We start from the raw sequence: 25,046 nt of genomic DNA on the forward strand, positions 1-25,046 counted from the left end.
CACAGTTCACTCGGTGCCCTGCGCCACAGTTCACCCGGTGCCCTGCGCCACAGTTCACTCAGTGCCTGATGCACAGTTCACCCGGTGCCCTGCGCCACAGTTCACTCGGTGCCTGCTGCACAGTTCACTCGGTGCCCTGCGCCACAGCTCACTCGGTGCCCTGCGCCACAGTTCACTCGGTGCCCTGCGCCACAGTTCACTCGGTGCCCTGCGCCACAGTTCACTCGGTGCCCTGCGCCACAGTTCACTCGGTGCCCTGCGCCACAGTTCACTCGGTGCCCTGCGCCAAAGTTAACCCGGTGCCCTGCGCCACAGTTCACTCGGTGCCCTGCGCCACAGTTAACCCGGTGCCCTGCGCCAGAGTTAACCCGGTGCCCTGCGCCACAGTTAACTCGGTGCCCTGCGCCACAGTTCACTCGGTGCCCTGCGCCACAGTTCACTCGGTGCCTGACGCACAGTTCACACGGTGCCCTGCGCCACAGTTCACCCGGTGCCCTGCGCCACAGTTCACCCGGTGCCCTGCGCCACAGTTCACCCGGTGCCCTGCGCCACACTTCACTAGGTGCCCTGCGCCACACTTCACTCGGTGCCCTGCGCCACACTTCACTCGGTGCCCTGCGTCACACTTCACTCGGTGCCCTGCGGCACACTTCACTCGGTGCCCTGCGCCACACTTCACTCGGTGCCCTGCGCCACACTTCACTCGCTGCCTGATGCACAGTTCACTCGGTGCCCTGCGCCACAGTTCACTCGGTGCCCTGCGCCACAGTTAACCCGGTGCCCTGCGCCACAGTTCACTCGGTGCCTGATGCACAGTTCACTCGGTGCCCTGCGCCACAGTTCACCCGGTGCCCTGCGCCACAGTTCACTCGGTGCCTGATGCACAGTTCACTCGGTGCCCTGCGCCACAGTTCACTCGGTGCCCTGCGCCACAGTTCACTCGGTGCCCTGCACCACAGTTAACCCGGTGCCCTGCGCCACAGTTCACCCGGTGCCCTGATGCACAGTTCACTCGGTGCCATGCGCCACACTTCACTCGGTGCCCTGCGTCACACTTCACTCGGTGCCCTGCGGCACACTTCACTCGGTGCCCTGCGCCACACTTCACTCGGTGCCCTGCGCCACACTTCACTCGGTGCCTGATGCACAGATCACTCGGTGCCCTGCGCCACAGTTCACTCGGTGCCCTGCGCCACAGTTAACCCGGTGCCCTGCGCCACAGTTCACTCGGTGCCCTGCGCCACACTTCACTCGGTGCCCTGCGCCACACTTCACTCGGTGCCCTGCACCACACTTCACTCGGTGACCTGCGCCACACTTCACTCGGTGCCCTGCGCCACACTTCACTCGGTGCCTGATGCACAGTTCACCCTGTGCCCTGCGCAACAGTTCACCCGGTGCCCTGCGCCACAGTTCCCTCGGTGCCCTGCGCACAGTTCACTCGGTGCACTGCGCCACAGTTCATTCGGTGCGCTGCGCCACACTTCACTCGGTGCCCTGCGCCACACTTCACTCGGTGCCCTGCGCCACACTTCACTCGGTGCCCTGCGCCACACTTCACTCGGTGCCCTGCGCCACAGTTCACTCGGTGCCCTGCGCCACAGTTCACTCGGTGCCCTGCGCCACAGTTAACCCGGTGCCCTGCGCCACAGTTCACCCGGTGCCCTGATGCACAGTTCACTCGGTGCCCTGCGCCACAGTTCACTCGGTGACCTGCACCACAGTTCACTCGGTGCCTGATGCACAGTTCACTCGGTTCCCTGCGCCACAGTTAACCAGGTGCCGCTCGCCACAGTTCACCCGGTGCCCTGCGCCACAGTTCACTCGGTGCCTGATGCACAGTTCACTCGGTGCCCTGCGCCACAGTTCACTCGGTGCCCTGCGCCACAGTTCACTCGGTGCCCTGCGCCACAGTTCACTCGGTGCCCTGCGCCACAGTTAACCCGGTGCCCTGCGCCACAGTTCACCCGGTGCCCTGATGCACAGTTCACTCGGTGCCCTGCGCCACAGTTCACTGGGTGCCCTGCGCCACAGTTAACCCGGTGCCCTGCGCCACAGTTCACTCGGTGCCTGATGCACAGTTCACCCGGTGCCCTGCGCCACAGTTCCCTCGGTGCCCTGCGCCCCACATCACTCGGTGCCCTGCGCCACACTTCACTCGGTGCCCTGCGCCACACTTCACTCGGTGCCCTGCGCCACACTTCACTCGGTGCCCTGCGCCACACTTCACTCGGTGCCCTGCGCCACACTTCACCCTGTGCCCTGCGCCACAGTTCACCCGGTGTCCTGCGCCACAGTTCACTCGGTGCCCTGCGCCACAGTTCACTCGGTGCCTGATGCACAGTTCACTCGGTGCCCTGCGCCACAGTTCACCCGTTGCCCTGCACCACAGTTCACCCGGTACCCTGCGCCACAGTTCACTCGGTGCCTGATGCACAGTTCACTCGGTGCCCTGCGCCACAGTTCACTCGGTGCCTGATGCACAGTTCACTCGGTGCCCTGCGCCAAAGTTCACTCGGTGCCCTGCGCCACAGTTCACCCGGTGCCCTGCGCCACAGTTCACTCGTTGCCTGATGCACAGTTCACTCGGTGCCCTGCGCCACAGTTCACCCGGTGCCCTGCGCCACACTTGACTCGGTGCCCTGCGCCACACTTCACTCGGTGCCCTGCGCCACACTTCCCTCGGTGCCCTGCGCCACACTTCACTCGGTGCCCTGCGCCACACTTCACTCGGTGCCCTGCGCCACACATCTCTCGGTGCCCTGCGCCACAGTTCACTCGGTGCCTGATGCACAGTTCACTCGGCGCCCTGCGCCACAGTTCACTCGGTGCCCTGCGCCACAGTTCACTCGGTGCCTGATGCACAGTTCACTCGGTGCCCTGCGCCACAGTTCACTCGGTGCCCTGCGCCACAGTTCACTCGGTGCCCTGCACCACAGTTAACCCGGTGCCCTGCGCCACAGTTCACCCGGTGCCCTGATGCACAGTTCACTCGGTGCCCTGCGCCACAATTCACTCGGTGCCCTGCGCCACAGTTCACTCGGTGCCCTGCGCCACAGTTCACCCGGTGCCCTGCGCCACAGTTCACCCGGTGCCTGATGCACAGTTCACTCGGTGCCCTGCTCCACAGTTCACTCGGTGCCCTGCGCCACAGTTCACTCGGTGCCCTGAGCCACAGTTAACCCGGTGCCCTGCGCCACAGTTCACTCGGTGCCCTGCGCCACAGTTCACTCGGTGCCCTGCTCCACAGTTCACTCGGTGCCCTGCGCCACACTTCACTCGGTGCCCTGCGCCACACTTCACTCGGTGCCCTGCCCCACACTTCACTCGGTGCCCTGCGCCACACTTCACTCGGTGCCCTGCACCACACTTCACTCGGTGACCTGCGCCACACTTCACTCGGTGCCTTGCGCCACACTTCACTCGGTGCCTGATGCACAGTTCACCCTGTGCCCTGCGCCACAGTTCACCCGGTGCCCTGCGCCACAGTTCACTCGGTGCCTGATGCACAGTTCACCCGGTGCCCTGCGCCACAGTTCACCCGGTGCCCTGCGCCACAGTTCACTCGGTGCCCTGCGCCACAGTTCACTCGGTGCCCTGCACCACAGTTCACTCGGTGCCTGATGCACAGTTCACTCGGGTCCCTGCGCCACAGTTAACCCGGTGCCCTTCGCCACAGTTCACCCGGTGCCCTGCGCCACAGTTCACTCGGTGCCTGATGCACAGTTCACTCGGTGCCCTGCGCCACAGTTCACTCGGTGCCCTGCGCCACAGTTCACTCGGTGCCCTGCGCCACAGTTCACTCGGTGCCCTGCGCCACAGTTAACCCGGTGCCCTGCGCCACAGTTCACCCGGTGCCCTGATGCACAGTTCACTCGATGCCCTGCGCCACAGTTCACTCGGTGCCCTGCGCCACAGTTCACTCGGTGCCCTGCGCCACAGTTCCCTCGGTGCCCGGCGACAGTTCACTCGGTGCCCTGCGCCACACTTGACTCGGTGCCCTGCGCCACACTTCACTCGGTGCCCTGCGCCACACTTCACTCGGTGCCCTGCGCCACACTTCACTCGGTGCCCTGCGCCACACTTCACTCGGTGCCCTGCGCCACACTTCACTCGGTGCCCTGCGCCACACATCTCTCGGTGCCCTGCGCCACAGTTCACTCGGTGCCTGATGCACAGTTCACTCGGCGCCCTGCGCCACAGTTCACTCGGTGCCCTGCGCCACAGTTCACTCGGTGTCTGATGCACAGTTCACTCGGTGCCCTGCGCCACAGTTCACTCGGTGCCCTGCGCCACAGTTCACTCGGTGCCTGATGCACAGTTCCCTCGGTGCCCTGCGCCACAGTTAACCCGGTGCCCTGCGCCACAGTTCACCCGGTGCCCTGCGCCACAGTTCACCCGGTGCCCTGCGCCACAGATCACTCGGTGCCTGATGCACAGTTCACCCGGTGCCCTGCGCCACAGTTCACTCGGTGCCTGATGCACAGTTCACCCGGTGCCCTGCGCCACAGTTCACCCGGTGCCCTGCGCCACAGTTCACTCGGTGCCCTGCGCCACAGTTCACTCGGTGCCCTGCACCACAGTTCACTCGGTGCCTGATGCACAGTTCACTCGGGTCCCTGCGCCACAGTTAACCCGGTGCCCTTCGCCACAGTTCACCCGGTGCCCTGCGCCACAGTTCACTCGGTGCCTGATGCACAGTTCACTCGGTGCCCTGCGCCACAGTTCACTCGGTGCCCTGCGCCACAGTTCACTTGGTGCCCTGCGCCACAGTTCACTCGGTGCCCTGCGCCACAGTTAACCCGGTGCCCTGCGCCACAGTTCACCCGGTGCCCTGATGCACAGTTCACTCGATGCCCTGCGCCACAGTTCACTCGGTGCCCTGCGCCACAGTTCACTCGGTGCCCTGCGCCACAGTTCCCTCGGTGCCCGGCGACAGTTCACTCGGTGCCCTGCGCCACACTTGACTCGGTGCCCTGCGCCACACTTCACTCGGTGCCCTGCGCCACACTTCACTCGGTGCCCTGCGCCACACTTCACTCGGTGCCCTGCGCCACACTTCACTCGGTGCCCTGCGCCACACTTCACTCGGTGCCCTGCGCCACACATCTCTCGGTGCCCTGCGCCACAGTTCACTCGGTGCCTGATGCACAGTTCACTCGGCGCCCTGCGCCACAGTTCACTCGGTGCCCTGCGCCACAGTTCACTCGGTGTCTGATGCACAGTTCACTCGGTGCCCTGCGCCACAGTTCACTCGGTGCCCTGCGCCACAGTTCACTCGGTGCCTGATGCACAGTTCCCTCGGTGCCCTGCGCCACAGTTAACCCGGTGCCCTGCGCCACAGTTCACCCGGTGCCCTGCGCCACAGTTCACCCGGTGCCCTGCGCCACAGATCACTCGGTGCCTGATGCACAGTTCACTCGGTGCCCTGCGCCACAGTTCACTCGGTGCCCTGCGCCACAGTTAACCCGGTGCCCTGCGCCACAGTTCACCCGGTGCCCTGCGCCACAGTTCACTCGGTGCCCTGCGCCACAGTTCACCCGGTGCCTGATGCACAGTTCACTCGGTGCCCTGCGCCACAGTTCACTCGGTGCCCTGCGCCACAGTTCACTCGGTGCCCTGCGCCACAGTTCACTCGGTGCCCTGCGCCACAGTTCACTCGGTGCCCTGCGCCACAGTTAACCCGGTGCCCTGCGCCACAGTTCACCCGGTGCCCTGATGCACAGTTCACTCGGTGCCCTGCGCCACAGTTCACTCGGTGCCCTGCGCCACAGTTCCCTCGGTGCCCGGCGACAGTTCACTCGGTGCCCTGCGCCACACTTGACTCGGTGCCCTGCGCCACACTTCACTCGGTGCCCTGCGCCACACTTCACTCGGTGCCCTGCGCCACACTTCACTCGGTGCCCTGCGCCACACTTCACTCGGTGCCCTGCGCCACACTTCACTCGGTGCCCTGCGCCACACATCTCTCGGTGCCCTGCGCCACAGTTCACTCGGTGCCTGATGCACAGTTCACTCGGCGCCCTGCGCCACAGTTCACTCGGTGCCCTGCGCCACAGTTCACTCGGTGTCTGATGCACAGTTCACTCGGTGCCCTGCGCCACAGTTCACTCGGTGCCCTGCGCCACAGTTCACTCGGTGCCTGATGCACAGTTCCCTCGGTGCCCTGCGCCACAGTTAACCCGGTGCCCTGCGCCACAGTTCACCCGGTGCCCTGCGCCACAGTTCACCCGGTGCCCTGCGCCACAGATCACTCGGTGCCTGATGCACAGTTCACTCGGTGCCCTGCGCCACAGTTCACTCGGTGCCCTGCGCCACAGTTAACCCGGTGCCCTGCGCCACAGTTCACCCGGTGCCCTGCGCCACAGTTCACCCGGTGCCCTGCGCCACAGTTCACCCGGTGCCTGATGCACAGTTCACTCGGTGCCCTGCGCCACAGTTCACTCGGTGCCCTGCGCCACAGTTCACTCGGTGCCCTGCGCCACAGTTCACTCGGTGCCCTGCGCCACAGTTCACTCGGTGCCCTGCGCCACAGTTAACCCGGTGCCCTGCGCCACAGTTCACCCGGTGCCCTGATGCACAGTTCACTCGGTGCCCTGCGCCACAGTTCACTCGGTGCCCTGCGCCACAGTTTACTCGGTGCCCTGCGCCACAGTTCACTCGGAGCCCTGCGCCACAGTTCACTCGGTGCCCTGCGCCACAGTTCACTCGGTGCCCTGCGCCACAGTTCACTCGGTGCCCTCCGCCACAGTTCACTCGGTGCCCTGCGCCACAGTTGACCCGTTGCCCGGATGCACAGTTCACTCGGTGCCCTGCGCCACAGTTCACCCGGTGCCCTGCGCCACAGTTCACTCGGTGCCCTGTGCCACAGTTCACTCGGTGCCCTGCGCCACATTTCACACGGTGCCCTGCGCCACAGTTCACTCGGTGACTGATGCACAGTTCACTCGTTGCACTGCGCCACACTTCACTCGGTGCCCTGCGCCACAGTTCACTCGGTGCCCTGCGCCACAGTTCACCCGGTGCCCTGCGCCACAGTTCACTCGGTGCCCTGCGCCGCAGTTCACTCGGTGCCCTGCGCCGCAGTTCACTCGGTGCCCTGCGCCACAGTTCACCCGGTGCCCTGCGCCACAGTTCACCCGGTACCCTGCGCCACAGTTCACTCGGTGCCTGATGCACAGTTCACTCGGTGCCCTGCGCCACAGTTCACTCGGTGCCCTGCGCCACAGTTCACTCGGTGCCTGATGCACAGTTCACTCGGTGCCCTGCGCCACTGTTCACCCGTTGCCCTGCGCCACATTTCACTCGGTGCCTGATGCACAGTTCACCCGGTGCCCTGCGCCACAGTTCACTCGGTGCCTGCTGCACAGTTCACTCAGTGCCCTGCGCCACAGCTCACTCGGTGCCCTGCGCCACAGTTCACTCGGTGCCCTGTGCCACAGTTCACTCGGTGCCCGGCGCCACAGTTCACTCGGTGCCCTGCGCCACAGTTCACTCGGTGCCCTGCGCCAAAGTTAACCCGGTGCCCTGCGCCACAGTTCACTCGGTGCCCTGCGCCACAGTTAACGCGGTGCCCTGCGCCATAGTTAACCCGGTGCCCTGCGCCACAGTTAACTCGGTGCCCTGCGCCACAGTTCACTCGGTGCCCAACGCCACAGTTCACACGGTGCCCTGCGCCACAGTTCACCCGGTGCCCTGCGCCACAGTTCACCCGGTGCCCTGCGCCACAGTTCACCCGGTGCCCTGCGCCACACTTCACTCGGTGCCCTGCGCCACACTTCACTCGGTGCCCTGCGCCACACTTCACTCGGTGCCCTGCGCCACACTTCACTCGGTGCCTGATGCACAGTTCACTCGGTGCCCTGCGCCACAGTTCACTCGGTGCCCTGCGCCACAGTTAACCAGGTGCCCTGCGCCACAGTTCACTCGGTGCCTGATGCACAGTTCACTCGGTGCCCTGCGCCACAGTTCACCCGGTGCCCTGCGCCACAGTTCACTCGGTGCCTGATGCACAGTTCACTCGGTGCCCTGCGCCACAGTTCACTCGGTGCCCTGCGCCACAGTTCACTCGGTGCCCTGCGCCACAGTTCACTCGGTGCCCTGCACCACAGTTAACCCGGTGCCCTGCGCCACAGTTCACCCGGTGCCCTGATGCACAGTTCACTCGGTGCCCTGCGCCACACTTCACTCGGTGCCCTGCGTCACACTTCACTCGGTGCCCTGCGGCACACTTCACTCGGTGCCCTGCGCCACACTTCACTCGGTGCCCTGCGCCACACTTCACTCGGTGCGTGATGCACAGTTCACTCGATGCCCTGCGCCACAGTTCACTCGGTGCCCTGCGCCACAGTTCACTCGGTGCCCTGCGCCACAGTTAACCAGGTGCCCTGCGCCACAGTTCACTCGGTGCCTGATGCACAGTTCACTCGGTGCCCCGCGCCACAGTTCACCCGGTGCCCTGCGCCACAGTTCACTCGGTGCCTGATGCACAGTTCACTCGGTGCCCTGCGCCACAGTTCACTCGGTGCCCTGCGCCACAGTTCACTCGGTGCCCTGCGCCACAGTTCACTCGGTGCCCTGCGCCACAGTTCACTCGGTGCCCGGCGACAGTTCACTCGGTGCCCTGCGCCACACTTGACTCGGTGCCCTGTGCCACACTTCACTCGGTGCCCTGCGCCACACTTCACTCGGTGCCCTGCGCCACACTTCACTCGGTGCCCTGCGCCACACTTCACTCGGTGCCCTGCGCCACACTTCACTCGGTGCCCTGCGCCACACTTCACTCGGTGCCCTGGCCACACTTCACTCGGTGCCTGATGCACAGTTCACTCGGTGCCCTGCGCCACAGTTCACTTGGTGCCCAGCGCCACAGTTCACTCGGTGCCCGGCGACAGTTCACTCGGTGCCCTGCGCCACACTTGTCTCGGTGCCCTGCGCCACACTTCACTCGGTGCCCTGCGCCACACTTCACTCGGTGCCCTGCGCCACACTTCACTCGGTGCCCTGCGCCACACATCTCTCGGTGCCCTGCGCCACAGTTCACTCGGTGCCTGATGCACAGTTCACTCGGCGCCCTGCGCCACAGTTCACTCGGTGCCCTGCGCCACAGTTCACTCGGTGTCTGATGCACAGTTCACTCGGTGCCCTGCGCCACAGTTCACTCGGTGCCCTGCGCCACAGTTCACTCGGTGCCTGATGCACAGTTCCCTCGGTGTCCTGCGCCACAGTTAAACCGGTGCCCTGCGCCACAGTTCACCCGGTGCCCTGCGCCACAGTTCACCCGGTGCCCTGCGCCACAGTTCACTCGGTGCCTGATGCACAGTTCACTCGGTGCCCTGCGCCACAGTTCACTCGGTGCCCTGCGCCACAGTTAACCCGGTGCCCTGCGCCACAGTTCACCCGGTGCCCTGCGCCACAGTTCACCCGGTGCCCTGCGCCACAGTTCACCCGGTGCCTGATGCACAGTTCACTCGGTGCCCTGCGCCACAGTTCACTCGGTGCCCTGCGCCACAGTTCACTCGGTGCACTGCGCCACAGTTCACTCGGTGCCCAGCGCCACAGTTCACTCGGTGCACTGCGCCACTGTTAACCCGGTGCCCTGCGCCACAGTTCACCCGGTGCCCTGATGCACAGTTCACTCGGTGCCCTGCGCCACAGTTCACTCGGTGCCCTGCGCCACAGTTTACTCGGTGCCCTGCGCCACAGTTCACTCGGAGCCCTGCGCCACAGTTCACTCGGTGCCCTGCGCCACAGTTCACTCGGTGCCCTGCGCCACAGTTCACTCGGTGCCCTCCGCCACAGTTCACTCGGTGCCCTGCGCCACAGTTGACCCGTTGCCCGGATGCACAGTTCACTCGGTGCCCTGCGCCACAGTTCACCCGGTGCCCTGCGCCACAGTTCACTCGGTGCCCTGTGCCACAGTTCACTCGGTGCCCTGCGCCACAGTTAACCCGGTGCCCTGCGCCACAGTTCACCCGGTGGCCTGATGCACAGTTCACTCGGTGCCCTGCGCCACAGTTCACTCGGTGCCCTGCGCCACAGTTCACACGGTGCCCTGCGCCACAGTTCACTCGGTGACTGATGCACAGTTCACTCGTTGCACTGCGCCACACTTCACTCGGTGCCCTGCGCCACAGTTCACTCGGAGCCCTGCGCCACAGTTCACTGGGTGCCCTGCGCCACAGTTAACCCGGTGCCCTGCGCCACAGTTCACTCGGTGCCTGATGCACAGTTCACCTGGTGCCCTGCGCAACAGTTCCCTCGGTGCCCTGCGCCACACGTCACTCGGTGCCCTGCGCCACACTTCACTCGGTGCCCTGCACCACACTTCACTCGGTGCCCTGCGCCACACTTCACTCGGTGCCCTGCGCCACACTTCACTCTGTGCCCTGCGCCACACTTCACCCTGTGCCCTGCGCCACAGTTCACCCGGTGTCCTGCGCCACAGTTCACTCGGTGCCTGATGCACAGTTAACCCGGTGCCCTGCGCCACAGTTCACTCGGTGCCTGATGCACAGTTCACCTGGTGCCCTGCGCAACAGTTCCCTCGGTGCCCTGCGCCACACATCACTCGGTGCCCTGCGCCACACTTCACTCGGTGCCCTGCACCACACTTCACTCGGTGCCCTGCGCCACACTTCACTCGGTGCCCTGCGCCACAGTTCACACGGTGCCCTGCGCCACAGTTCACTCGGTGACTGATGCACAGTTCACTCGTTGCACTGCGCCACACTTCACTCGGTGCCCTGCGCCACAGTTCACTCGGAGCCCTGCGCCACAGTTCACTGGGTGCCCTGCGCCACAGTTAACCCGGTGCCCTGCGCCACAGTTCACTCGGTGCCTGATGCACAGTTCACCTGGTGCCCTGCGCAACAGTTCCCTCGGTGCCCTGCGCCACACGTCACTCGGTGCCCTGCGCCACACTTCACTCGGTGCCCTGCACCACACTTCACTCGGTGCCCTGCGCCACACTTCACTCGGTGCCCTGCGCCACACTTCACTCTGTGCCCTGCGCCACACTTCACCCTGTGCCCTGCGCCACAGTTCACCCGGTGTCCTGCGCCACAGTTCACTCGGTGCCTGATGCACAGTTAACCCGGTGCCCTGCGCCACAGTTCACTCGGTGCCTGATGCACAGTTCACCTGGTGCCCTCCGCAACAGTTCCCTCGGTGCCCTGCGCCACACATCACTCGGTGCCCTGCGCCACACTTCACTCGGTGCCCTGCACCACACTTCACTCGGTGCCCTGCGCCACACTTCACTCGGTGCCCTGCGCCCAACTTCACTCTGTGCCCTGCGCCACACTTCACCCTGTGCCCTGCGCCACAGTTCACCCGGTGTCCTGCGCCACAGTTCACTCGGTGCCTGATGCACAGTTCACTCGGTGCCCTGCACCACAGTTCACTCGGTGCCCTGCGCCACAGTTCACTCGGTGCCCTGCGCCACAGTTCACTCGGTGCCCTGCGCCACAGTTCACCCGGTGCCCTGCGCCACAGTTCACTCGGTGCCTGATGCACAGTTCACTCGGTGCCCTGCGTCACAGTTCACTCGGTGCCCTGCGCCACAGTTCACTCGGTGCCCTGCGCCACAGTTCACCCGTTGCCCTGCGCCACAGTTCACCCGGTACCCTGCGCCACAGTTCACTCGGTGCCTGATTCACAGTTCACTCGGTGCCCTGCGCCACAGTTCACTCGGTGCCTGATGCACAGTTCACTCGGGGCCCTGCGCCACAGTTCACTCGGTGCCCTGCGCCACAGTTCACCCGGTGCCTGATGCACAGTTCACTCGGTGCCCTGCGCCACAGTTCACTCGGTGCCCTGCGCCACAGTTCACTCGGTGCCCTGCGCCACAGTTCACTCGGTGCCCTGCGCCACAGTTCACTCGGTGCCCTGCGCCACAGTTAACCCGGTGCCCTGCGCCACAGTTCACCCGGTGCCCTGATGCACAGTTCACTCGGTGCCCTGCGCCACAGTTCACTCGGTGCCCTGCGCCACAGTTTACTCGGTGCCCTGCGCCACAGTTCACTCGGTGCCCTGCGCCACAGTTCACTCGGTGCCCTGCGCCACAGTTCACTCGGTGCCCTGCGCCACAGTTCACTCGGTGCCCTCCGCCACAGTTCACTCAGTGCCCTGCGCCACAGTTGACCCGTTGCCCGGATGCACAGTTCACTCGGTGCCCTGCGCCACAGTTCACTCGGTGCCCTGTGCCACAGTTCACACGGTGCCCTGCGCCACAGTTAACCCGGTGCCCTGCGCCACAGTTCACCCGGTGGCCTGATGCACAGTTCACTCGGTGCCCTGCGCCACAGTTCACTCGGTGCCCTGCGCCACAGTTCACACGGTGCCCTGCGCCACAGTTCACTCGGTGACTGATGCACAGTTCACTCGTTGCACTGCGCCACACTTCACTCGGTGCCCTGCGCCACAGTTCACTCGGAGCCCTGCGCCACAGTTCACTGGGTGCCCTGCGCCACAGTTAACCCGGTGTCCTGCGCCACAGTTCACTCGGTGCCTGATGCACAGTTCACCTGGTGCCCTGCGCAACAGTTCCCTCGGTGCCCTGCGCCACACGTCACTCGGTGCCCTGCGCCACACTTCACTCGGTGCCCTGCACCACACTTCACTCGGTGCCCTGCGCCACACTTCACTCGGTGCCCTGCGCCACACTTCACTCTGTGCCCTGCGCCACACTTCACCCTGTGCCCTGCGCCACAGTTCACCCGGTGTCCTGCGCCACAGTTCACTCGGTGCCTGATGCACAGTTCACTCGGTGCCCTGCGCCACAGTTCACTCGGTGCCCTGCGCCACAGTTCACTCGGTGCCCTGCGCCACAGTTCACTCGGTGCCCTGCGCCACAGTTCACCCGGTGCCCTGTGCCACAGTTCACTCGGTGCCTGATGCACAGTTCACTCGGTGCCCTGCGTCACAGTTCACTCGGTGGCCTGCGCCACAGTTCACTCGGTGCCCTGCGCCACAGTTCACTCGGTGCCTGATGCACAGTTCACTCGGTGCCCTGCGCCACAGTTCACCCGTTGCCCTGCGCCACAGTTCACCCGGTACCCTGCGCCACAGTTCACTCGGTGCCTGATGCACAGTTCACTCGGTGCCCTGCGCCACAGTTCACTCGGTGCCTGATGCACAGTTCACTCGGGGCCCTGCGCCACAGTTCACTCGGTGCCCTGCGCCACAGTTCACCCGGTGCCCTGCGCCACAGTTCACTCGGTGCCCTGCGCCGCAGTTCACTCGGTGCCCTGCGCCGCAGTTCACTCGGTGCCCTGCGCCACAGTTCACCCGGTGCCCTGCGCCACAGTTCACCCGGTACCCTGCGCCACAGTTCACTCGGTGCCTGATGCACAGTTCACTCGGTGCCCTGCGCCACAGTTCACTCGGTGCCCTGCGCCACAGTTCACTCGGTGCCTGATGCACAGTTCACTCGGTGCCCTGCGCCACAGTTCACCCGTTGCCCTGCGCCACAGTTCACTCGGTGCCTGATGCACAGTTCACTCGGTGCCCTGCGCCACAGTTCACTCGGTGCCTTGCGCCACAGTTCACCCGGTGCCCTGCGCCACAGTTCACCCGGTGCCTGATGCACAGTTCACTCGGTGCCCTGCGCCACAGTTCACCCGGTGCCCTGCGCCACAGTTCACTCAGTGCCTGATGCACAGTTCACCCGGTGCCCTGCGCCACAGTTCACTCGGTGCCTGCTGCACAGTTCACTCGGTGCCCTGCGCCACAGCTCACTCGGTGCCCTGCGCCACAGTTCACTCGGTGCCCTGCGCCACAGTTCACTCGGTGCCCTGCGCCACAGTTCACTCGGTGCCCTGCGCCACAGTTCACTCGGTGCCCTGCGCCAAAGTTAACCCGGTGCCCTGCGCCACAGTTCACTCGGTGCCCTGCGCCACAGTTAACCCGGTGCCCTGCGCCAGAGTTAACCCGGTGCCCTGCGCCACAGTTAACTCGGTGCCCTGCGCCACAGTTCACTCGGTGCCCTGCGCCACAGTTCACTCGGTGCCTGACGCACAGTTCACACGGTGCCCTGCGCCACAGTTCACCCGGTGCCCTGCGCCACAGTTCACCCGGTGCCCTGCGCCACAGTTCACCCGGTGCCCTGCGCCACACTTCACAAGGTGCCCTGCGCCACACTTCACTCGGTGCCCTGCGCCACACTTCACTCGGTGCCCTGCGTCACACTTCACTCGGTGCCCTGCGCCACACTTCACTCGGTGCCCTGCGCCACACTTCACTCGGTGCCCTGCGCCACACTTCACTCGCTGCCTGATGCACAGTTCACTCGGTGCCCTGCGCCACAGTTCACTCGGTGCCCTGCGCCACAGTTAACCCGGTGCCCTGCGCCACAGTTCACTCGGTGCCTGATGCACAGTTCACTCGGTGCCCTGCGCCACAGTTCACCCGGTGCCCTGCGCCACAGTTCACTCGGTGCCTGATGCACAGTTCACTCGGTGCCCTGCGCCACAGTTCACTCGGTGCCCTGCGCCACAGTTCACTCGGTGCCCTGCACCACAGTTAACCCGGTGCCCTGCGCCACAGTTCACCCGGTGCCCTGATGCACAGTTCACTCGGTGCCATGCGCCACACTTCACTCGGTGCCCTGCGTCACACTTCACTCGGTGCCCTGCGGCACACTTCACTCGGTGCCCTGCGCCACACTTCACTCGGTGCCCTGCGCCACACTTCACTCGGTGCCTGATGCACAGTTCACTCGGTGCCCTGCGCCACAGTTCACTCGGTGCCCTGCGCCACAGTTAACCCGGTGCCCTGCGCCACAGTTCACTCGGTGCCCTGCGCCACACTTCACTCGGTGCCCTGCGCCACACTTCACTCGGTGCCCTGCACCACACTTCACTCGGTGACCTGCGCCACACTTCACTCGGTGCCCTGCGCCACACTTCACTCGGTGCCTGATGCACAGTTCACCCTGTGCCCTGCGCAACAGTTCACCCGGTGCCCTGCGCCACAGTTCCCTCGGTGCCCTGCGCACAGTTCACTCGGTGCACTGCGCCACAGTTCATTCGGTGCGCTGCGCCACACTTCACTCGGTGCCCTGCGCCACACTTCACTCGGTGCCCTGCGCCACACTTCACTCGGTGCCCTGCGCCACACTTCACTCGGTGCCCTGCGCCACAGTTCACTCGGTGCCCTGCGCCACAGTTCACTCGGTGCCCTGCGCCACAGTTAACCCGGTGCCCTGCGCCACAGTTCACCCGGTGCCCTGATGCACAGTTCACTCGGTGCCCTGCGCCACAGTTCACTCGGTGACCTGCACCACAGTTCACTCGGTGCCTGATGCACAGTTCACTCGGTTCCCTGCGCCACAGTTAACCAGGTGCCCTTCGCCACAGTTCACCCGGTGCCCTGCGCCACAGTTCACTCGGTGCCTGATGCACAGTTCACTCGGTGCCCTGCGCCACAGTTCACTCGGTGCCCTGCGCCACAGTTCACTCGGTGCCCTGCGCCACAGTTCACTCGGTGCCCTGCGCCACAGTTAACCCGGTGCCCTGCGCCACAGTTCACCCGGTGCCCTGATGCACAGTTCACTCGGTGCCCTGCGCCACAGTTCACTGGGTGCCCTGCGCCACAGTTAACCCGGTGCCCTGCGCCACAGTTCACTCGGTGCCTGATGCACAGTTCACCCGGTGCCCTGCGCCACAGTTCCCTCGGTGCCCTGCGCCCCACATCACTCGGTGCCCTGCGCCACACTTCACTCGGTGCCCTGCGCCACACTTCACTCGGTGCCCTGCGCCACACTTCACTCGGTGCCCTGCGCCACACTTCACTCGGTGCCCTGCGCCACACTTCACCCTGTGCCCTGCGCCACAGTTCACCCGGTGTCCTGCGCCACAGTTCACTCGGTGCCCTGCGCCACAGTTCACTCGGTGCCTGATGCACAGTTCACTCGGTGCCCTGCGCCACAGTTCACCCGTTGCCCTGCACCACAGTTCACCCGGTACCCTGCGCCACAGTTCACTCGGTGCCTGATGCACAGTTCACTCGGTGCCCTGCGCCACAGTTCACTCGGTGCCTGATGCACAGTTCACTCGGTGCCCTGCGCCAAAGTTCATTCGGTGCCCTGCGCCACAGTTCACCCGGTGCCCTGCGCCACAGTTCACTCGTTGCCTGATGCACAGTTCACTCGGTGCCCTGCGCCACAGTTCACCCGGTGCCCTGCGCCACACTTGACTCGGTGCCCTGCGCCACACTTCACTCGGTGCCCTGCGCCACACTTCCCTCGGTGCCCTGCGCCACACTTCACTCGGTGCCCTGCGCCACACTTCACTCGGTGCCCTGCGCCACACATCTCTCGGTGCCCTGCGCCACAGTTCACTCGGTGCCTGATGCACAGTTCACTCGGCGCCCTGCGCCACAGTTCACTCGGTGCCCTGCGCCACAGTTCACTCGGTGCCTGATGCACAGTTCACTCGGTGCCCTGCGCCACAGTTCACTCGGTGCCCTGCGCCACAGTTCACTCGGTGCCCTGCACCACAGTTAACCCGGGGCCCTGCGCCACAGTTCACCCGGTGCCCTGATGCACAGTTCACTCGGTGCCCTGAGCCACAGTTAACCCGGTGCCCTGCGCCACAGTTCACTCGGTGCCCTGCGCCACAGTTCACTCGGTGCCCTGCTCCACAGTTCACTCGGTGCCCTGCGCCACACTTCACTCGGTGCCCTGCGCCACACTTCACTCGGTGCCCTGACCCACACTTCACTCGGTGCCCTGCGCCACACTTCACTCGGTGCCCTGCACCACACTTCACTCGGTGACCTGCGCCACACTTCACTCGGTGCCTTGCGCCACACTTCACTCGGTGCCTGATGCACAGTTCACCCTGTGCCCTGCGCCACAGTTCACCCGGTGCCCTGCGCCACAGTTCACTCGGTGCCTGATGCACAGTTCACCCGGTGCCCTGCGCCACAGTTCCCTCGGTGCCCTGCGCACAGTTCACTCGGTGCCCTGCGCCACAGTTCATTCGGTGCGCTGCGCCACACTTCACTCGGTGCCCTGCGCCACACTTCACTCGGTGCACTGCGCCACACTTCACTCGGTGCCCTGCGCCACACTTCACTCGGTGCCCTGCGCCACAGTTCACTCGGTGCCCTGCGCCACAGTTCACTCGGTGCCCTGCGCCACAGTTAACCCGGTGCCCTGCGCCACAGTTCACCCGGTGCCCTGATGCACAGTTCACTCGATGCCCTGCGCCACAGTTCACTCGGTGCCCTGCACCACAGTTCACTCGGTGCCTGATGCACAGTTCACTCGGTTCCCTGCACCACAGTTAACCCGGTGCCCTTCGCCACAGTTCACCCGGTGCCCTGCGCCACAGTTCACTCGGTGCCTGATGCACAGTTCACTCGGTGCCCTGCGCCACAGTTCACTCGGTGCCCTGCGCCACAGTTCACTCGGTGCCCTGCGCCACAGTTCACTCGGTGCCCTGCGCCACAGTTAACCCGGTGCCCTGCGACACAGTTCACCCGGTGCCCTGATGCACAGTTCACTCGATGCCCTGCGCCACAGTTCACTCGGTGCCCTGCGCCACAGTTCACTCGGTGCCCTGCGCCACAGTTCCCTCAGTGCCCGGCGACAGTTCACTCGGTGCCCTGCGCCACACTTGACTCGGTGCCCTGCGCCACACTTCACTCGGTGCCCTGCGCCACACTTCACTCGGTGCCCTGCGCCACACTTCACTCGGTGCCCTGCGCCACACTTCACTCGGTGCCCTGCGCCACACTTCACTCGGTGCCCTGCGCCACACATCTCTCGGTGCCCTGCGCCACAGTTCACTCGGTGCCTGATGCACAGTTCACTCGGCGCCCTGCGCCACAGTTCACTCGGTGCCCTGCGCCACAGTTCACTCGGTGTCTGATGCACAGTTCACTCGGTGCCCTGCGCCACAGTTCACTCGGTGCCCTGCGCCACAGTTCACTCGGTGCCTGATGCACAGTTCCCTCGGTGCCCTGCGCCACAGTTAACCCGGTGCCCTGCGCCACAGTTCACCCGGTGCCCTGCGCCACAGTTCACCCGGTGCCCTGCGCCACAGATCACTCGGTGCCTGATGCACAGTTCACTCGGTGCCCTGCGCCACAGTTCACTCGGTGCCCTGCGCCACAGTTAACCCGGTGCCCTGGGCCACAGTTCACCCGGTGCCCTGCGCCACAGTTCACTCGGTGCCCTGCGCCACAGTTCACCCGGTGCCTGATGCACAGTTCACTCGGTGCCCTGCGCCACAGTTCACTCGGTGCCCTGCGCCACAGTTCACTCGGTGCCCTGCGCCACAGTTCACTCGGTGCCCTGCGCCACAGTTCACTCGGTGCCCTGCGCCACAGTTAACCCGGTGCCCTGCGCCACAGTTCACCCGGTGCCCTGATGCACAGTTCACTCGGTGCCCTGCGCCACAGTTCACTCGGTGCCCTGCGCCACAGTTCCCTCGGTGCCCGGCGACAGTTCACTCGGTGCCCTGCGCCACACTTGACTCGGTGCCCTGCGCCACACTTGACTCGGTGCCCTGCGCCACACTTCACTCGGTGCCCTGCGCCACACTTCACTCGGTGCCCTGCGCCACACTTCACTCGGTGCCCTGCGCCACACTTCACTCGGTGCCCTGCGCCACACATCTCTCGGTGCCCTGCGCCACAGTTCACTCGGTGCCTGATGCACAGTTCACTCGGCGCCCTGCGCCACAGTTCACTCGGTGCCCTGCGCCACAGTTCACTCGGTGTCTGATGCACAGTTCACTCGGTGCCCTGCGCCACAGTTCACTCGGTGCCCTGCGCCACAGTTCACTCGGTGCCTGATGCACAGTTCCCTCGGTGCCCTGCGCCACAGTTAACCCGGTGCCCTGCGCCACAGTTCACCCGGTGCCCTGCGCCACAGTTCACCCGGTGCCCTGCGCCACAGATCACTCGGTGCCTGATGCACAGTTCACTCGGTGCCCTGCGCCACAGTTCACTCGGTGCCCTGCGCCACAGTTAACCCGGTGCCCTGCGCCACAGTTCACCCGGTGCCCTGCGCCACAGTTCACCCGGTGCCCTGCGCCACAGTTCACCCGGTGCCTGATGCACAGTTCACTCGGTGCCCTGCGCCACAGTTCACTCGGTGCCCTGCGCCACAGTTCACTCGGTGCCCTGCGCCACAGTTCACTCGGTGCCCTGCGCCACAGTTCACTCGGTGCCCTGCGCCACAGTTAACCCGGTGCCCTGCGCCACAGTTCACCCGGTGCCCTGATGCACAGTTCACTCGGTGCCCTGCGCCACAGTTCACTCGGTGCCCTGCGCCACAGTTTACTCGGTGCCCTGCGCCACAGTTCACTCGGAGCCCTGCGCCACAGTTCACTCGGTGCCCTGCGCCACAGTTCACTCGGTGCCCTGCGCCACAGTTCACTCGGTGCCCTCCGCCACAGTTCACTCGGTGCCCTGCGCCACAGTTGACCCGTTGCCCGGATGCACAGTTCACTCGGTGCCCTGCGCCACAGTTCACCCGGTGCCCTGCGCCACAGTTCACTCGGTGCCCTGTGCCACAGTTCACTCGGTGCCCTGCGCCACATTTCACACGGTGCCCTGCGCCACAGTTCACTCGGTGACTGATGCACAGTTCACTCGTTGCACTGCGCCACACTTCACTCGGTGCCCTGCGCCACAGTTCACTCGGTGCCCTGCGCCACAGTTCACCCGGTGCCCTGCGCCACAGTTCACTCGGTGCCCTGCGCCGCAGTTCACTCGGTGCCCTGCGCCGCAGTTCACTCGGTGCCCTGCGCCACAGTTCACCCGGTGCCCTGCGCCACAGTTCACCCGGTACCCTGCGCCACAGTTCACTCGGTGCCTGATGCACAGTTCACTCGGTGCCCTGCGCCACAGTTCACTCGGTGCCCTGCGCCACAGTTCACTCGGTGCCTGATGCACAGTTCACTCGGTGCCCTGCGCCACTGTTCACCCGTTGCCCTGCGCCACATTTCACTCGGTGCCTGATGCACAGTTCACCCGGTGCCCTGCGCCACAGTTCACTCGGTGCCTGCTGCACAGTTCACTCAGTGCCCTGCGCCACAGCTCACTCGGTGCCCTGCGCCACAGTTCACTCGGTGCCCTGTGCCACAGTTCACTCGGTGCCCGGCGCCACAGTTCACTCGGTGCCCTGCGCCACAGTTCACTCGGTGCCCTGCGCCAAAGTTAACCCGGTGCCCTGCGCCACAGTTCACTCGGTGCCCTGCGCCACAGTTAACGCGGTGCCCTGCGCCACAGTTAACCCGGTGCCCTGCGCCACAGTTAACTCGGTGCCCTGCGCCACAGTTCACTCGGTGCCCAGCGCCACAGTTCACACGGTGCCCTGCGCCACAGTTCACCCGGTGCCCTGCGCCACAGTTCACCCGGTGCCCTGCGCCACAGTTCACCCGGTGCCCTGCGCCACACTTCACTCGGTGCCCTGCGCCACACTTCACTCGGTGCCCTGCGCCACACTTCACTCGGTGCCCTGCGCCACACTTCACTCGGTGCCTGATGCACAGTTCACTCGGTGCCCTGCGCCACAGTTCACTCGGTGCCCTGCGCCACAGTTAACCAGGTGCCCTGCGCCACAGTTCACTCGGTGCCTGATGCACAGTTCACTCGGTGCCCTGCGCCACAGTTCACCCGGTGCCCTGCGCCACAGTTCACTCGGTGCCTGATGCACAGTTCACTCGGTGCCCTGCGCCACAGTTCACTCGGTGCCCTGCGCCACAGTTCACTCGGTGCCCTGCGCCACAGTTCACTCGGTGCCCTGCACCACAGTTAACCCGGTGCCCTGCGCCACAGTTCACCCGGTGCCCTGATGCACAGTTCACTCGGTGCCCTGCGCCACACTTCACTCGGTGCCCTGCGTCACACTTCACTCGGTGCCCTGCGGCACACTTCACTCGGTGCCCTGCGCCACACTTCACTCGGTGCCCTGCGCCACACTTCACTCGGTGCGTGATGCACAGTTCACTCGATGCCCTGCGCCACAGTTCACTCGGTGCCCTGCGCCACAGTTCACTCGGTGCCCTGCGCCACAGTTAACCAGGTGCCCTGCGCCACAGTTCACTCGGTGCCTGATGCACAGTTCACTCGGTGCCCTGCGCCACAGTTCACCCGGTGCCCTGCGCCACAGTTCACTCGGTGCCTGATGCACAGTTCACTCGGTGCCCTGCGCCACAGTTCACTCGGTGCCCTGCGCCACAGTTCACTCGGTGCCCTGCGCCACAGTTCACTCGGTGCCCTGCGCCACAGTTCACTCGGTGCCCGGCGACAGTTCACTCGGTGCCCTGCGCCACACTTGACTCGGTGCCCTGCGCCACACTTCACTCGGTGCCCTGCGCCACACTTCACTCGGTGCCCTGCGCCACACTTCACTCGGTGCCCTGCGCCACACTTCACTCGGTGCCCTGCGCCACACTTCACTCGGTGCCCTGCGCCACACTTCACTCGGTGCCCTGGCCACACTTCACTCGGTGCCTGATGCACAGTTCACTCGGTGCCCTGCGCCACAGTTCACTTGGTGCCCAGCGCCACAGTTCACTCGGTGCCCGGCGACAGTTCACTCGGTGCCCTGCGCCACACTTGACTCGGTGCCCTGCGCCACACTTCACTCGGTGCCCTGCGCCACACTTCACTCGGTGCCCTGCGCCACACTTCACTCGGTGCCCTGCGCCACACTTCACTCGGTGCCCTGCGCCACACATCTCTCGGTGCCCTGCGCCACAGTTCACTCGGTGCCTGATGCACAGTTCACTCGGCGCCCTGCGCCACAGTTCACTCGGTGCCCTGCGCCACAGTTCACTCGGTGTCTGATGCACAGTTCACTCGGTGCCCTGCGCCACAGTTCACTCGGTGCCCTGCGCCACAGTTCACTCGGTGCCTGATGCACAGTTCCCTCGGTGTCCTGCGCCACAGTTAAGCCGGTGCCCTGCGCCACAGTTCACCCGGTGCCCTGCGCCACAGTTCACCCAGTGCCCTGCGCCACAGTTCACTCGGTGCCTGATGCACAGTTCACTCGGTGCCCTGCGCCACAGTTCACTCGGTGCCCTGCGCCACAGTTAACCCGGTGCCCTGCGCCACAGTTCACCCGGTGCCCTGCGCCACAGTTCACCCGGTGCCCTGCGCCACAGTTCACCCGGTGCCTGATGCACAGTTCACTCGGTGCCCTGCGCCACAGTTCACTCGGTGCCCTGCGCCACAGTTCACTCGGTGCCCTGCGCCACAGTTCACTCGGTGCCCTGCGCCACAGTTCAATCGGTGCACTGCGCCACTGTTAACCCGGTGCCCTGCGCCACAGTTCACCCGGTGCCCTGATGCACAGTTCACTCGGTGCCCTGCGCCACAGTTCACTCGGTGCCCTGCGCCACAGTTTACTCGGTGCCCTGCGCCACAGTTCACTCGGAGCCCTGCGCCACAGTTCACTCGGTGCCCTGCGCCACAGTTCACTCGGTGCCCTGCGCCACAGTTCACTCGGTGCCCTCCGCCACAGTTCACTCGGTGCCCTGCGCCACAGTTGACCCGTTGCCCGGATGCACAGTTCACTCGGTGCCCTGCGCCACAGTTCACCCGGTGCCCTGCGCCACAGTTCACTCGGTGCCCTGTGCCACAGTTCACTCGGTGCCCTGCGCCACAGTTAACCCGGTGCCCTGCGCCACAGTTCACCCGGTGGCCTGATGCACAGTTCACTCGGTGCCCTGCGCCACAGTTCACTCGGTGCCCTGCGCCACAGTTCACACGGTGCCCTGCGCCACAGTTCACTCGGTGACTGATGCACAGTTCACTCGTTGCACTGCGCCACACTTCACTCGGTGCCCTGCGCCACAGTTCACTCGGAGCACTGCGCCACAGTTCACTGGGTGCCCTGCGCCACAGTTAACCCGGTGCCCTGCGCCACAGTTCACTCGGTGCCTGATGCACAGTTCACCTGGTGCCCTGCGCAACAGTTCCCTCGGTGCCCTGCGCCACACGTCACTCGGTGCCCTGCGCCACACTTCACTCGGTGCCCTGCACCACACTTCACTCGGTGCCCTGCGCCACACTTCACTCGGTGCCCTGCGCCACACTTCACTCTGTGCCCTGCGCCACACTTCACCCTGTGCCCTGCGCCACAGTTCACCCGGTGTCCTGCGCCACAGTTCACTCGGTGCCTGATGCACAGTTCACTCGGTGCCCTGCACCACAGTTCACTCGGTGCCCTGCGCCACAGTTCACTCGGTGCCCTGCGCCACAGTTCACTCGGTGCCCTGCGCCACAGTTCACCCGGTGCCCTGCGCCACAGTTCACTCGGTGCCTGATGCACAGTTCACTCGGTGCCCTGCGTCACAGTTCACTCGGTGCCCTGCGCCACAGTTCACCCGTTGCCCTGCGCCACAGTTCACCCGGTACCCTGCGCCACAGTTCACTCGGTGCCTGATTCACAGTTCACTCGGTGCCCTGCGCCACAGTTCACTCGGTGCCTGATGCACAGTTCACTCGGGGCCCTGCGCCACAGTTCACTCGGTGCCCTGCGCCACAGTTCACCCGGTGCCTGATGCACAGTTCACTCGGTGCCCTGCGCCACAGTTCACTCGGTGCCCTGCGCCACAGTTCACTCGGTGCCCTGCGCCACAGTTCACTCGGTGCCCTGCGCCACAGTTCACTCGGTGCCCTGCGCCACAGTTAACCCGGTGCCCTGCGCCACAGTTCACCCGGTGCCCTGATGCACAGTTCACTCGGTGCCCTGCGCCACAGTTCACTCGGTGCCCTGCGCCACAGTTTACTCGGTGCCCTGCGCCACAGTTCACTCGGTGCCCTGCGCCACAGTTCACTCGGTGCCCTGCGCCACAGTTCACTCGGTGCCCTGCGCCACAGTTCACTCGGTGCCCTCCGCCACAGTTCACTCGGTGCCCTGCGCCACAGTTGACCCGTTGCCCGGATGCACAGTTCACTCGGTGCCCTGCGCCACAGTTCACCCGGTGCCCTGCGCCACAGTTCACTCGGTGCCCTGTGCCACAGTTCACTCGGTGCCCTGCGCCACAGTTAACCCGGTGCCCTGCGCCACAGTTCACCCGGTGGCCTGATGCACAGTTCACTCGGTGCCCTGCGCCACAGTTCACTCGGTGCCCTGCGCCACAGTTCACACGGTGCCCTGCGCCACAGTTCACTCGGTGACTGATGCACAGTTCACTCGTTGCACTGCGCCACACTTCACTCGGTGCCCTGCGCCACAGTTCACTCGGAGCCCTGCGCCACAGTTCACTGGGTGCCCTGCGCCACAGTTAACCCGGTGCCCTGCGCCACAGTTCACTCGGTGCCTGATGCACAGTTCACCTGGTGCCCTGCGCAACATTTCCCTCGGTGCCCTGCGCCACACGTCACTCGGTGCCCTGCGCCACACTTCACTCGGTGCCCTGCACCACACTTCACTCGGTGCCCTGCGCCACACTTCACTCGGTGCCCTGCGCCACACTTCACTCTGTGCCCTGCGCCACACTTCACCCTGTGCCCTGCGCCACAGTTCACCCGGTGTCCTGCGCCACAGTTCACTCGGTGCCTGATGCACAGTTCACTCGGTGCCCTGCGCCACAGTTCACTCGGTGCCCTGCGCCACAGTTCACTCGGTGCCCTGCGCCACAGTTCACTCGGTGCCCTGCGCCACAGTTCACCCGGTGCCTGATGCACAGTTCACTCGGTGCCCTGCGCCACAGTTCACTCGGTGCCCTGCGCCACAGTTAACCAGGTGCCCTGCGCCACAGTTCACTCGGTGCCTGATGCACAGTTCACTCGGTGCCCTGCGCCACAGTTCACCCGGTGCCCTGCGCCACAGTTCACTCGGTGCCTGATGCACAGTTCACTCGGTGCCCTGCGCCACAGTTCACTCGGTGCCCTGCGCCACAGTTCACTCGGTGCCCTGCGCCACAGTTCACTCGGTGCCCTGCACCACAGTTAACCCGGTGCCCTGCGCCACAGTTCACCCGGTGCCCTGATGCACAGTTCACTCGGTGCCCTGCGCCACACTTCACTCGGTGCCCTGCGTCACACTTCACTCGGTGCCCTGCGGCACACTTCAC

This window comes from Stegostoma tigrinum, chromosome 11 (assembly GCF_030684315.1).
Source record: "Stegostoma tigrinum isolate sSteTig4 chromosome 11, sSteTig4.hap1, whole genome shotgun sequence".
Classification (NCBI taxonomy): Eukaryota; Metazoa; Chordata; class Chondrichthyes; order Orectolobiformes; family Stegostomatidae; genus Stegostoma; species Stegostoma tigrinum.